The following is a 15,805-nucleotide window of genomic DNA, read 5'->3' on the forward strand; positions in this document are numbered from 1 at the left end:
GCGTACGTTAATGTTATTGGCATCTAACTTTGTTTGTTTCTTCCAGCTGTTTAGTCTTTCTCCTGAGTTAATTACCTAACTGTTGCATCGGACAATGGCAAGATCCATTTGGTAAATATGTAATTATAAAGCAGGAACTATAATTATAATTACCTATATACCTTTAAAGAATTTGCCACAAAATGAAGAGAGGCTCTAGCTGCAAATAATACTGCAATCCTTCTTTTGGACAGATGAGATGGCTGAAGGGTGGAGTTACAGTTTACCTGATTTCTTTTCAAAAGTGTACAAAGTGTGTGTGGACACACCATAGCCATAGCTATATAAAATCTAACTTGTTTAATTATCAAAAAAAAACTATTAAACTATTGGGAACAAGGTAAGAAAGCTTGTACTGCCACATTTTGCCCATAATGCATGATATTGATGTGATGGGCATATCTAAATAAAGCTGTAAGGAAGAATAAAGAAACCAGCAATGTTACCAATATCTGAAAATGGCTTCTGTTTCTTTGTCTCCTTCTCTCTTATTGTGTGCGAGTGTCAGCACAGCAGTTGCATAAATCATGTTCAGCTCTTAATTCACTGAGAAAAACCTGTCACATCATTTTCAGAAAGTTAGGCTGCTATTCAACTCTTCTTTATCCCCTCACTCAAGTGCCTGTCCCCGATTTCGACCTATCTGTCTCCGCTGGCAGAGTCTGCTGCTCTGTTACATTCTGAAAGTTTAATGGTCAGGAGGACATCCTTGTTCTAGCAGCACAGATCGTGACAAATAGGGAAGGGAGCGGGGTTGTGGGGCTGAATAAGAGGAAAATCAATGAGCGGGAACATTTTTATTTTTTGATTCTTGTCTTTTTGGTTTTTTTCACATTTCTTTTTCTCACACTTAATTTCTCACAGTAGAGGGTTCTTCTGTTCTGCAGATATCTCTGTGATTCGACTGTTGGTAATTAAACTAACCGTCTGAATGACTGATGCAGATCTAGATAAAGGACTTATCCGTGGCTCCCTTTCACAGAAAAATCTTTTGGAGCAAGTGTAGAATGACAGTTTTAAAACTTGACTAAGGTTCTCCAGAGCAAATCTCTACTGTACATGTATAATGTATGGTGATATGTAAAGCAAGAGAGCCATTGAGAAATACTAAGGCAAAAGGTGTAAGAAGAGTGAAAGAGACAGATAAAGAGGTGAAGGGAAAATGGCTATAGAGAGAGAGGTAAGGGGAGAAAGAAAGTGAAATAGCGTAAAACGCTGAGCACAGGGTGCTGCATGTTGGCGGGTATCAGGGGGAGTATTTGGTGGCTGGGAGCCAGTATGAGTGAGATGAAGGGAGGCGAGTCTGCAGAGCCAATAAATTACGGGCCTTCAAGCCCCACTTTACATTAATGGAATGTGCAGCGCTGCTCTCTCCAGTCTGCTGCTGAGATTAAAGAGTAGGGAAATGGCTGTGGACAGGCTCTCCCCAGCCTGGGCTCTTGGTGTGTTATGGGCCCAGAGAAATCCACAGAGTGGCCCCATGGTGCACATGCCCACAAAGCAGTGAAGACTCCACGTATAAGTCTGGACTTTGCGTTTTAGTTGCATCCCAAGCATCTGTAAATTGTCATCACAAGCTACTGGCTTTTGGGTGCTCTCAGAGAATTTTCTTTTTCTTTTTTTAGAATCCCCCTCACGTTGGTGTTTATGTGAAATACTGTATTAAAGATCAGTTTCCGGGAAAGTCAACCTGGATACAGTGCGGTACTCTGAAGATGTCTTACAGATTATGTGGGATAAAGTGTGCGAGTACCAAAGAATGGCTGAAGCATATCCACCTAAACCCTGCTCTCTTTCAGCCTCTAAACCCATTACTCCACTATTCATCTCTCAATTGAACTGTGCCACTGCTGTGTCTCTGGCTTTCTCCTGGTGGCTTTACACTTGTTTGATGTAATCAGATGCATCTGGGAAGATTCAATTAAAATGCCGTTGCCTTTCTTAACTACTTCTCATTGCTTGCATGTCTCCTGCCAGTCTTTTAAAGTGATTACACACAATTATTTCAATTAGATGTCAGGAAGTAGTGCCATCATCATCAGACAGTAATCAGGTTGTGGAGGAGCGGTGGGAGCCATAGAGCGACAGCTCCTCTCATTCTCTTTCATTAAACATAGAGGAGAACATTGCTGTGCATTTTCTCTTTTCTTTTATAGTTTCCTTCTATTTTTCCAAAATGTGGCACACTTTTAGAAATGGAAAAAATACACTTTTTTGCCCCCTGCAAGCTGCTATCGTGTCGGCTAATGAATTAAATCCATTTCTGGATCACTTTCTGAGAGATGGGTGAAGCTGAGGGATTGAGTGAGACACAAAGGAACAGGCCTCCCGTTTTCTCCCGGACAGAGCCAAACACACAGCCTTCTGGCTATGCTTTCCAGTGGGGAGCAGTCAGTATGATATGAGTTCCTCCCATTTTACAGATAATTTCAAATTCAAATTGATGTTAGCACGTGGAATGACATAGATACATGCGATTCACCCCCACAACCAACCCATCCCAATACCCATTTTTGTCTTGCTGCTCGATTCACATATGCACTGCAACTCTGAGATAGGATATTCAAATATTATACCCTACCAACTGTCTTACACAAAACTGATGTAATGTGTGATTGTACTCATGTGTGAATAGAGCAGATTATTGTCCAAGTCCTCCTGCAAACACTCCCCAGGTATGTCTCCTCACCTAAACCCTATGGGGTATTTCCAGTTATCAGAATGTATATATTGCAAACTATTGCCCATGTTTTGTTTCCTCCTAAGTATATGCAGTCAGTTATTATTAAGCTTTGAGTAAAATAAACAATATATTAAAGCAGTCCTAAGATTCTTGCTAATTAACATTTATAAAAATACAAACAATAACAGAGAAATTTCTATGTCTTTGTATGTTGTTCAGCTGGAGCTCCTGCGTGAAGCTGTGTGAGATGTTTATGGTGGTCTGTGTTTCTGTTGGAGCTCCAGAATGCTTGGGGAGCAGAATATGCCATAGCAGTTCCTATGGGACTCTGGTATCGTAACAAAGCTGCTTTGGCCCCTTGTTGTGATAACAGAGGCTTTGCAGGAGGAGACATGCACAGCATAATGAACAACCCACCACCACTGCAGCACACGGTGCACATACACTCATTTACACCCATGTACACGTACATACAAGGTCAGAAGCACTGGTGAATTTTCCTCCTATATTATTTCACACACACGATAATCAACAATACACAAAAGTGCATACACAGTTATAAGGCAGCTCAGACCTCTGCAGCACATGCTTGGTTGCTTAGCCAAGGCCACGCTGACTGCATGCCTTAAAGCAGCATCAGTATGCTACAGGCATGATCCGGTGTCTACACCTCTCTGTTCTCCCTCCCTTCGTCCATCTCTCTTTTACACCTCCTTCTCGGTTTTACATCTTACCTGCACCACTTTCTCCATGCAAACTGGGCTCTAGTATTCTCTCTGTTCCTGGTTGCTCCTTCTCTAAGTGTAAAACAATCAGATCAATCGTTTTAGCTAGCCCAACTGCTGCGTATTCATCTTTTTTGCAATTTTCAACCTTCTTATTTATAAATTGTGTGTATCTTCTTCTACTCCCTCACTGTTTTATATCTCTCTACACTTCTTTGTCTGTTTGTATCACCATAGTCTTGGTCTGCAGGCTGGGCTTTTGAGTTTCCAGGTCCAAGTGGAGAGCAGCATGTTTGGATAATTATTCCGTTAGGATCAAGCCATACTGGTTAATGTTGTTTTTTTTGTTTGTATTGTAACCAGGGAATGGGGCCATTAATTGCCCCGCTGATGGCTGTCATCATCCACACCCCTCTAAGTCCGACACACAGGGGTAGAGTGTGTGTGTCTGTGTGTGTCTCAGCGGGTGTCTGATGGGAGGGTGCTCAAGTGTGGAGGACTCATCATGGGTTATTAGGAGCATGCAGGGGGGCCATCAAGCGTGAGAGATAGAGAGATAGAGGCAGCAAAGAAATGAAAACAGAGAAAATGGTTAAAAGTGAATAATTTCTAAAGCAAACTATTGCTGGAACGGAACTTTAGCTACGATGAAGTAGCTTCCTGCTCCTTGGGATACTTTTTGTCATTTTGGACAAACTTTTGTTGGTATGAATACTGTGTTTTGGGGAAGACAATGAATAAAGTTAGATTTATGGTCAGGACTTAAGTAGTTGGATGATACAGTTTTAATTTTGCTTCTGTACACAAACATTTTCAATTATTTTCAGTGAAGAAAGAAGACCAAGATACCCTGTACTCTGTATGATGTCACTGAGACCAGACCAGACCCACCCTCCATCTGTTTAAGTCTTTTGTTTACACTTAGCAGTCATTCAGAAATTATTAAAGTGGGAATGGCCTTTAACCCTTTAAGACCTACCATAGAACCAAGTCCGCCAGAGCTTATATTATATTTTGACATGCTGTAGTGCCATTTTTGGGAGCATTTCAAGTTGCTATACATCAATACAACCATTATAGCCCATATTTTAATAATATGTATGCATTAAATGCATAGAAATTACATAAATTGCAAAAAAGTGCAATAAACTACAAAACAAAACTGAAAATTGTTTTTGTTTTTTTGCATCAAAATAAACTATTTCCAGCAGTGCAATTTGAGTTCTAAGCATTCCAGAAACGACACAGAAAGTCATAAAGTAAAAGATAACTTTTAAAAACACCAGTCTAGGCTCATGAGGCCCTGATGGTAAAAAACCCCGCGAAAATGACGTCACTTCCGGTTTTGGGCAGGTCATGGCGGACGTGCAAAAGTTCGCGCTGACGTCTATTCCAACGTAGGAAGTGTTATCAACAGCTGATCGGATCGGCAAAGCGTGTTTCTGGAATATTATGTTTTTGTTGCTGCAAGCGCTTTTTATGCAGTTTTTGCAAAGCTATATGTGGAAGGAAACTGTGACCTAGGACAAGCTGATGACATAAGATGTAAGTACAACTCCTCCGGTTTCATATGCAAAAAAAAATTATTGCGCTAGCTTGCGTGGTTGCAGTGTTACTGAGATTTAAAAATAGTTACGCAAAACAGAGTGTGCCCGCTCCGACCGGTTTTAAAGGGTTAAAGGAAGACAAACTAAAAGGACTTCTTTTAGTCAATGAATAAACTTGGGGACTGCGGCATGAGGATAAATAAGAATTAAAACCCCAGCCAGACAAACTAGTTGATGACGACAGTCATGAGGGAAAAATGAGTATTGCAATTGGTCGCTGGCATTTGCAGTGAAATCAATTGCTAAAGCCCCAGTCATGCAGCACTAGAGACTGGTCATCAACCCCCTGGACCCCCTGATAACCAGTGGTTGCTAGGGAAAACTGCAGTTGTTGAGAAAATGAAAATGATCGCAAAGGGTTACTGAAAAAATCCTTGCAACTCTTTTAGTCACTAGAAGCTGCCCAAAGTTTCTATGAAACACTACAATTAATGTATCGAAGAGCAAGTTAGGGTTAGTATCTTCCCCAAGTGTGGAGCAGCCAGGTATCAAATAACCAACCTTCTGATTAGTAGATGACCTACTCCATCTCCTGAGCTACAGCCACCCCTTGTACACTTCATCCTTCTAGTTTTATGAGTGTATACCTGCCAAAAATCACCAGCAGCTGGGTTCCACTCGCAGCCTTTCTTGCCCATTGCCTCTGGGTTTGGCAAACTATTTGGTTCACTGGATCATGAGCACATCTTTTGCTTCTCTGCACCCTTCTCTTCTTCATTCTGGTACAAATTAGTCTTAGTTATGTCTGTCCAAAGACTCTTATTCTAGATGTTTCGAGGAATCTAGCCTTTCTCGGTCTTGAGTGTTACCTGTAGTAAATTATTAATAGCCCTGCTTCCCTTAGAATGTTCATGACTTTTTCCCCACCAAGGACATAATTCTGTGGTCCTCACTTTACTTGTCTTTTGTTGTCTTTAGGATCCTTTGGTATTTCTGGTGTGCCCAGTGCATTCATTCTTTTTAAAAATAAATAAAGTTTCATCTGGTTCTTTAAGAGATCTGCTTTATTTTTAGCCTTCTTTCTTTGCATCAACACTTTTGGAATGGTTTATTAAGAGTTAATGTGAACAGATCCTTAATGCATATTTAACTCAATCTGTAATGGAAAAAGAAAGGTGACACCTGGCTATGAATCAAACAAATAAGTTATTTGTCTGATCAATTTCAAGTCTGTAAAAATGGAGAAACTTTATAAACATTGCACTAATTAACAGTTAAAACAATATTTTATTTAAAACCAAATAACACAGGCATTCTTTCCAATTTAATTCAGCTTTATTTATATTGCTCTAAATCACAACAACTGCTGTTTCCTCAGTGGTTATGGCGTCTGTCCTCATGTCTAAGTCGTTGGCTTGGTCGGGAGTGTTGAAGACAAATGAGCTAGTGGGTACTGATTCAGGGCCATAACCACCGAGGAAACAGCAGCTGCTATCAAATTCCTCAAAAATGGCAAAGTGCCAGGTCTGGACATGGTGTCTGCGGAACTGCTTAAGCACGGCGGACAGTGCCTCATCAATGAAATAACGGACCTTTTCAATTCATCCTGATCATCGATGCGAGTGCCAGAAGAGTGGCGAAAAGGAGTCATTATAAAGCTCCCCAAAAAAGGCAACCTGTCAGACTGCAACAACTGGCGAGGAAACACACTCCTTTCTGTTCCAGGCAAAGTGTCCTCCTCCGAAGACTCCATAAGGCGGTGGACCAGAAACTCTGTGAAGAACAAGCCGGATTTCGCAGTGGCTGGTCATGCATAGAACAGATCTTCGTCTTGCGTACCATCATCAAACAGAGTTTGGAATACCAACAGCGCCTCTCAATTACTTTCGTCGATTTCACAAAGGCATTTGATAGTGTCCATCGAGATTCCCTCTGGAATTTTGCCCGGTCATATGGCATCCCTAAGCAGCTTGCCAAATATTCCAAACTCTATACCTTCATTCCAGTTGCTGCATTCGCACAGAGGAGGGCTACACGGATTTCTTCACCATCGAGACCGGTGTGAGGCAAGGGTGTATCCTCTCTCCCTTCCTCTTCCTTCTTGTCATCGACTTTGTTATGCGGAGTGCCATGGACCAAGATGGCTTTGGGATACCCTGGCATCCACCAACACGCCTGAATGACCTCGACTTCGCAGACATCGCTTTGTTGGCCGACATCCAGAAAAACATTACTACTATGACATCATGCTTGGAGCAAGAGGCAGCCAAGGTGGGCTTACGGATCAATGGAAACAAGACCAAGGTCATGAGGATAGGTTACGTGACGACAAGGGACCCTATTACGGTAGGACTGCAGCTATTGGAGGAAGTGAATCAATTCACCTACCTGGGCAGCATCCTGGCAAGTGATGGAGATGCTGAGAATGACGTTGTGTCGAATTGTAAAAGCAGGTGCGGTTTTTCAGTGGCTCTGGCGGACCTGGTCAACCTCAAATATCGATCTGGCGACGAAGATTCGCCTGCTCAACTCCATCGAGACGTTGAAAACATCAGCCAGAATCGCCAAAAGACTCAATGTGGCCCAGCAGCTATGGCTAAGACGGATCCTGGGGGTCTCCTACTGCGACCATGTCACCAACGAAGAAGTACACCGTCGAACTGCCACACGTCCCCTCCAGGACATTGTGACTGAGCGACGTGTGCGCTTTGGAGGCCATGTTCTACGTCAACCCCCATGTTGACTGCCTAAGCTCGCCATCACATGGAACCCACCCCATGGAAGACGCAAACCAGGTGCCCCCAACATCAACAACCAAACGACCCTATTTGAACAAGCACTTGGCAACAATGAGAAGGAAAAACTTCCTTTTAACAGGAAGAAACCACCATGGCGTTATCAGAGTAATTTTCTCAGGTGTTGCAAAGGTACTCAAACCACAGAAGGCATTGCATTACTGATTTAACTGGCTTGGGTCGGTTGTGGGACAGGAAAAATCGCTGCACGTAGATAAAATGTGAGAAGAACAAGTGGCGCTGCTGCATTTAGTAATAGATATGAAATGGTTAGATCATTTTACACACACACTTACACATATATACATACGGTGCACACACTGGTCGCTGTCATTGGCCACTGTTAATTTCCTGCGACGCACATCACAGCACATGAAGACAGATAAGGATAAAGGATAAGAATCTAGACAGCCTTGTACGCCATGATTAATTTATTTCATATTCTGCTTGCCTAGAATAAATGTGCAGTTAATATTTTATATTCCTATGTCTTTCCTCATGATTCCAACATGATTATGAGGGAGACACATAGTCGGTGTGCATGTTTGGGAGGCGAGGGAGCGAGAGTGTGAAGGAGACAGAATGAAATCATACGTTCTGTGAATCGCATTGTTAATACTCTTTGTGTCTGTGCAGTGTTGCTAATGTGACGTTTAAGTAATTGAAATTGAAAACAAAATTAGATTGAAAGAGACAATTAAATGGGAACAGGAGATGACTGGAGTAGAAGAAGACTCTGAGGAGAGAGGGAATCACAGCATTACCATATGTAGTTCAGTGTGGGGGAGGAAACGGGTCCTGACACAGTTTTTTGTTTGTGCATCTAAACAATGCAAGAATAAATAGAATAAACCTGTCTTTATTTTTTTCAGTTTATCAGCAAGAAAATAAACTATATAGTTTAGTATTGTAGATCATGTGAATTACTCTTTTGGCCTCAATAACAGGAATGCATACATACACAGCGATAAAGAGAGAGAGTTACAGATTTCATATAAATTAATAATACTACCCTTGAAATTATGTTATTGTTCATAATTGAAATCTTAAAATAAGCATGCTGAGAGGTCATTGGGTATTAATAGTATAATTTGCCAGATTCACAAAGCAATTGAAGACTCTCAAAAAGCTTCATGATTCTACATTAAAATTATATGATGGAAGTCCCACGCATGCCTCCCTTTGAAAGTGTATGTAGTCATTGTATTTCTGTGAATATACCGTATTTTTTGGACCATAAGGTGCACTGTCGATGAAGGGCTCTGTTTTCATACATAAGGCGCACCAGATTATAAGGCGCATTAGGCAAAATAAAACAGTCAGATAAATCAAACTTTACTCAACTCATTCTTCTTGCTTCCTCCTCACCCGTATCATTGATTGATTAATTTTGAATTCTCTCGCAGCTGCTCTATTCCCATGTTGTTGCAGTATATTAATGACTAACCGTGTTTTGTGGATAGATTATCTCAGTTGTTCTCCTGATTGAAGTTTGGTTCGTTTACAGCAGCCTGCCATGCAATTGCATTTGTCCCTAACCTTCGGGAAGCCTCACGTTAACTTTTGTCGAGTGGAAAAAAGTTAGCGTTCATCCTTCAGCTTCACTATTTATGTTATGCTAACATAGCTGTGTCGCTAGTGATCACGTAGCACATCATTATAGACCAGCTAGTCCAACTTCAGTAACCCTACAAAAGTCACTGCTGTTTGTTTTTTTTGTCTTCATTTATGTTGGAAGTGGTAGCAGAGCTGTATGTTTTAATTCTTTCAAAAATCTCTCAGTCAGAACATGCTATATCATGTTTAGGTGGACACTAGCGAGCTAACTTCCTGCTAACTTCTAACTCCGTTAAATTTAATAAATTCAGTTTTCATGGATGGCTGGATGTTAAACTTAATTGTTACACCTGGTAAAGCAGCAACGCTGATGATTTTATTAAAGATGAAAGGATTTAGACAGTTTTTAACTCTCAGTGATGCCACAGTGTTCGTTTGACTTTGGGACCTGAAGCGGACAGAGTTTTGGACCCAGATTACTCCGCGAGGCTCCTGACTACTGTAGCTGTAATGCTACGACAATCCACCAGACGATGCGGCTTCGTAGCTTACTAATGTCGTACTAAAACATATTTATGCACCACATAAAATCGGTTCGAGGTCAGTAAGCACAACCAGAATTCATACATAAGGCGCACTGTCGATTTTTTGAGAAAATTAAAGGATTTTAATAAGTGCGCCTCATAGTCCAAAAAATATGGTACATACAAATGTCTGCACAGATTAATGCAGAGAAATATTTTATGGTGATGAAGTCAGCATGTTGCATTTGGACCTGCATGTCAAAAAAAAGCTGACCAGTTGCCCCAGCCTCTCTTTGTGAGGGAAGTTTGGATGGAAACTCTTGATCTGAACTGGAATCATTAACCTGTGCTTCAAATCCCTGCTCTGCACCTGTAATGATGTTGAATATTAGAGTTAAAAAAGGCATATTTCTGTATGAAAATGAATAGTCTCTTTAGTGTAGACAAAGACACATGTTCCTGCCTTTTTTCCTTTACATACTCTTGTCATATGGTTGCAGTAGGAGTAAAGGAGCAAGCGGCGATAATAGGAAGTAAGAGCCATAGGCTGATGGAAAAGTTAATTAGAGGCCAGGACAGTCATCTCCACCTTCTGACCCATTTCCACCCCTCCCATCATCTCCATCTGCATCTGTCATTCACATTCCCACGACTGCTAATGAGCGTATTCTGAGGCATACATTATGTCTGCAGCTGTACCTTTTTCCCGGTTTAGTGCAGCTCATCTGTTTTTTTTTTTCTCCATCAGAAAGAGCGAGCTATTCGTTCCCACCATGTCTCCAATTAGAATCCCCTCAATTCATGTTTCTATCATTTCTCCCTCTTCTCTCTATCCTCTTGTTTCTCTCATCTGCCGGTGTTGGAAGCAGGTTGTAAAACAGCGTGCCTTATCCAAATGGAGACGAGCCCTGCGGTCACCGTAGTTTTGTTACTGAGGCAGAGTCACATTATTCTCTTTAGTCTGCTTGTGTGTACGCTTATGTGTGTATATGTGTGTTTTGAGGCTGTGCATGACATTAGCCTCGCAGTCACAGGTAATGATCTCATATCCCCGTTGGTGACTGGAGGCACACAAGGAGAATTATATACACACACACACACACACACTGTGAAAGGGAAAGATGTGGAAAAGAGATTGGTATTGTAATGGTACTCTAATGGGTTACCTGACAAGTGCTTTTTCTTAATGTTATATCCCTCTCTCCCCCCTTCCTTTTTTCTCCCTCGCTCTCTTCTACAGGTGCATTTTCCCTCTTTGAGGAGCAGTGATATGGACACCAGGTGTGGTGACGCTAAGGTATGCATTCACTTCTGAGAGCACACACACTTGTGTGCTTTTAACACGTTATGAGAGGCGCTGCCCTCTCATCTTATTTGTTCAGTTCTACCTTTTATTCAGAAAGTTGACCAAAAATGTGACACTTTGAGAGAACGCTATGTACTGTGTAATACACTTAAGTGTCTGTGTGAATACAATACCCTGTGTGAAGCACTCAAATATCCTCAGTGAATGATAAAGCATGTCAGATGCACATACCATGTCTTGTTTACAGTTCTTTGTTTTGCATTTTGCTGCAAAGCTTATATTTGTTACCCTTTGTTATTGATTATGGAAAATGACTATTTTCAATTTACTGCTAACAGTAGAGTAAACTCATACTAAATGCTATAAACAAATTAGTACCCCAATAAAGCATCAGACATCCATGGATGTTGTTGTCTGGACTAAATGTGGTCAGCCACTCAGTCTTTAAAAAGATGCCCCTTTGCTTTTAAATGTGGCTGTAAATGGAAAGGTGAAGACAGAGACCTAAACAGAACTATAATTTTAACCATAAATTCATGCTTACACACAGTAATTTTCCATTGATTATAGGTCTGAAAGATTCCTAAATGGTACTAAGCTTTCAGAAATGGGTTAAACATTGTTTCAAAACTGAAATTTTAATATGTGTACAGATCACAACTAGTTGTTGTTTCTTATTTTGTTTGGTCGTGAATTGTTGTGATCTGATATCCACACAATGTCGGCTCCAGGTACACGTACAAATATTACTAATGGCAGCTTATCTTTTTTTCCAAATATGAAAAGTACATGTAAGTATTGTTCCCAAATGCTTAGGTGGAGCAGTGGTGAAAAATCAGCCAAAGACACGGCGAAGAAATCATGTATTTAAGAACAACGTTCCATCATTTCCCATTTTTATCTCAACTTCAATGGAATATCTTTCAATCCTAAAACCAAAAAATGCTGTTTATCAAACAATTTCTGATACATGAAACTGCAAATAAACACAGCACAGTGAAGGTGGTCCCTATCCCAAAACATTCCCCTCCCTCAGTTAGGGATGGGTATTGAAAACCGGTTCTTGTTGAGAACCGGTTCCCACTGTTTCAATTCCTTGGAATTCCCTTATCGATTCCAGTCGCCCCGAATGATGTCACCACGTTGCGGAGCGTCATTTACCTGGCAGGAAACATGGCGGCTCAAACGCTAAAAAGTTTGGTTATACTTTACGAGAACGGATGACAACAGGGCAACTTGCAATACTTGCAAAGTAGATATTTCATTTAAGGGAGGAAACACTACGAATATGCAAAAGCATTTGCTCACAAAACACGCGATAACCTTAAATGAATGTCGTGTTTTTAATTCCGCTCCGGACTCGTGAATCTCAACCCAGCAGCAGCGGTAACGTTTGCACGTCCTCTCCCGTTAATGCGGCAGGTAAATAATCAACTAACAGTGCATATTATGTTAGCGCGATCTGCCTTATTACAAAACCTGCCATTACTGTGCATTTAGGTGACCATGATGAGAGAGACAGACAGAGTCTGGCTCAGATGCTGGCAGTTCTTGCTACAGTCTACCGGTAGCATCTCCTTTCAGGCCAGGATAGACGAATGTCACCGAGCAGTGACTAAGTTTGTGGTAAAAGGCTTGCACCCATTTGCCACAGCAGATGCCCCCGATTTTCGGTAAGTGAATGTGTTTAATTGTAGGCAGGGACATTATTGGATATTCTTGTGTAATTGCTACAGAAGAATATTTATTTTATTATTTTACATTCACAATTTTTTTCCCTGGGGACCCTGTGACACCCCATTGAAGAGCCGTAGGTTGGATCTGTTAAGATCTCACTGTTGGGTTTGTAAGGCCGTGTTACTCCTAAATTTCTATCTTGTTCAAAGAGAAGATATAAAACAAAGATCTAAGCTAATTGACCTTAGTGTTCTCCTTTTTTTTTAAAAAAAATAATCGATAAGAGAATCGATAAAGAATCGAATTGTTAAACAGAATCGAAAATGGAATCGGAATCGTGAAAATCTTATCAATACCCATCCCTACCCTCAGTACTCCACACATGCAGAGGAGTTCGACCTGGATAGTCAGCCAGCAAAATGTTAATGCGGACAGCTTTTTAATCTGACGCGATGATGCTGTGTTTAATGTGATCCATTGACGGTTTCTTGTAAACCTAGATTTTCATAGAGCTTTTAATCAGATACTTAATTGTTTATGAATGTGCTACAATATGATAATTCAAAGAACAGACACAGTTTGACATCTTCAAGAAAAGAATTCATGAAAAATAATCAAAGATAGATAAATCGCATCTGTTTTTTACATATTAATTTAGAAGTTTCAAAATTTTTGGAAGCATAAAAATTAATAAGAAGAAGCAAAGCATAGAAGTTTTGAAATTAGGTTTTCACACATAGGAATGTCTTTTTCTAAATATCTTTTCAGTGTCCTGCAAAAATGTCTCAATTCCTTTCATGTTTTTAACCAAATCTTTATTTTGTTTAAATGTCTGGACTCTTTTCAAGGAGCTGTTTCTGGGTTGGTGTTGGCAAATTCCCAAAGGTCTGCCTCTGCAAAAAAAGAAAAAAGAAAAATGAATGACCCAAGAAAACCCAGAGGAAGGGAAAAAAAGTGTCATGAAGGCACCTTTTGCAAAAATCTGAGCCTGCTTTTGAAAAATTAGTTCTGGATGCTCACATTACACTTTATACTGACCCAGGTTATTTAGCTGGTGGCAATTTGAATATAGTTTCAATCAGACAAATTATACTTGCCGTTCGATTTAGGTGGATTCTTTAGCTTTGAATCCACCTGCTATCAGATTAGATGTTTTTTTTTCTCTTCTCGCAGCCTCTCACCCCCCTCAGACACACAATGATGCCCTTATATTCCTGGCTCTCAATTTTTCTATTTATACCCACTGAGATGAGCAATGAGCCCCAGGCATCCCTCACTCACTAACCAAAGTACACGTTGACTCACACTGGCACAGAAACACAATTTCTCCCTGAAACACAAGTATACACGTGTTTTGAGTTAAAGTTGAGGTGGAGGGTACAGAGTTTCATCAGCTGTGTATCTGGCCATATCTACTAAAGTAATGCAGTTAGCAATAGTGTGTAGCCTCAGAAAACACAGAGGGCTGGAGTTCCTGCTGTGTCCTTGCTTTCAGCATTGTGCTTTACAGCATCAAAAGGAAAAGGCATTCTAAAAACCAATACCATTTTCTATTCTGCAATTTTTTAAACCTGCCTAGGTTTGTAAACATGAAAATGCTAAAAAATAAAAGAGACAAGGCAGTCTTGGCAGAGCCATCAAGAGTGTTTTCATTACCGTCACAAAGCACAATATTTGTATTTTTTTTTTTTAATTCAACAGTATAAGCAAATTTTATATTAATCTATAAAGTCGCTTGACATTTTTTCTGAATCTGACACACAGAAAAGAGTGAGAAAGACACTGTGAGGTTAATACCAGTGCTATAAAGGAAACCTGTTCTGAAGTGTGTGTCTAGTAATTAACTCCAGCAATCAAAAAGCAATTAGCAGCAAACCATTAACCTGTTGTTTTTTTTGTGACCTCAACTAAAAGGTGTGTTTATCACATTAAATACACGCCTGCATGCCTACATCTGCACATGTCCAGACATACTGGACAAGCTATCAAGCACAGAGGGAAGCAAAGAAAGCTTGAGTACTACTGTGTAACTGAACCAGTAAAAATGAATGAAGACGACATCCATGAGACTCAGCCTATTCTGCATTATTTACAATATTGAGCATGCACTAAAACTGTTGTCAGCTTGACTATCCAAACTTCACCTGTTATAATAGGATACTCACTAACAAGTGAGCATTTTAACTCTTTTTTTACATATATTTGCTCATTGTCAGTATTTAAAAAGGCATCAAAAAATGTAAAAAAAAACCATAAATTAGTATTTTATATTTATCAGAAACTGCATTAAAAACACAATATCTATAAATGTGCTTTTGTTTTTGTGTGTATATTAGAAATATTTGAGATAGCAGACAGCAGTAGACACATTGCCGGTATAGGAGAATGTCTGACTAGCAGGTGCTTAATATGTTTGCTCCATATTCAGTCAGAAATCAAATAAAAGGCTTTTTCTTGAATAATTTTCGTGAACACAAATAAACAGAAAAATAAATCAGAGCTGCAAAACAGTCTACAAAACTGATGGAAATTAAAGCTTCACTGACAACTTAATTCATGGACAAAACACATCAGCTCATGCTAATGTTGCTGGTAATGTTATCACCACTGCGCCTGTCACTTAAAATCCTGTTAATCTTTTCCTGCTAATAACCTTCTTTAATTACTTCTCAGGCCCAAATTATGTTCCTATTATGATACATATATACATTCATATAATATTTAAGCATTTGGTTTGTGTATTTCTATGCTTATTTTCTCATTTTTTTTGAAAACTTTAATGCAGGGGTGTCAAACATAAGGCCCAGGGGCCAAAATCGGCCTGCCAAAGACTCCAATCTGGCCCACTTAACAACTTTAGAATATATGAAGTACATATATTTTTAACTTTTAATTGTCTTTTCACATGTTTTGCAGCTGTTCCTATTGATAAAGCCCCCCACCACCACCACC

The 15,805-nt window shown here is 40.1% G+C and overlaps 1 protein-coding gene across 1 annotated transcript in view; it reads left to right on the forward strand.

Moving 5' to 3' along the window:
* The window catches only part of dab1a (DAB adaptor protein 1a), a 221,281-nt gene that overhangs the window by 118,186 nt on the left and 87,290 nt on the right, over positions 1-15,805 (forward strand). Inside the window, exon 2 of the mRNA XM_006790144.3 lies at positions 11,111-11,167. The gene's annotated coding sequence lies outside the window, so the exon portion shown is untranslated. The remainder of the gene's footprint in view (positions 1-11,110; positions 11,168-15,805) is intronic.

The sequence above is a fragment of the Neolamprologus brichardi genome, chromosome 23 (assembly GCF_056152115.1).
Source record: "Neolamprologus brichardi isolate AB-2024 chromosome 23, ASM5615211v1, whole genome shotgun sequence".
Classification (NCBI taxonomy): domain Eukaryota; kingdom Metazoa; phylum Chordata; class Actinopteri; order Cichliformes; family Cichlidae; genus Neolamprologus; species Neolamprologus brichardi.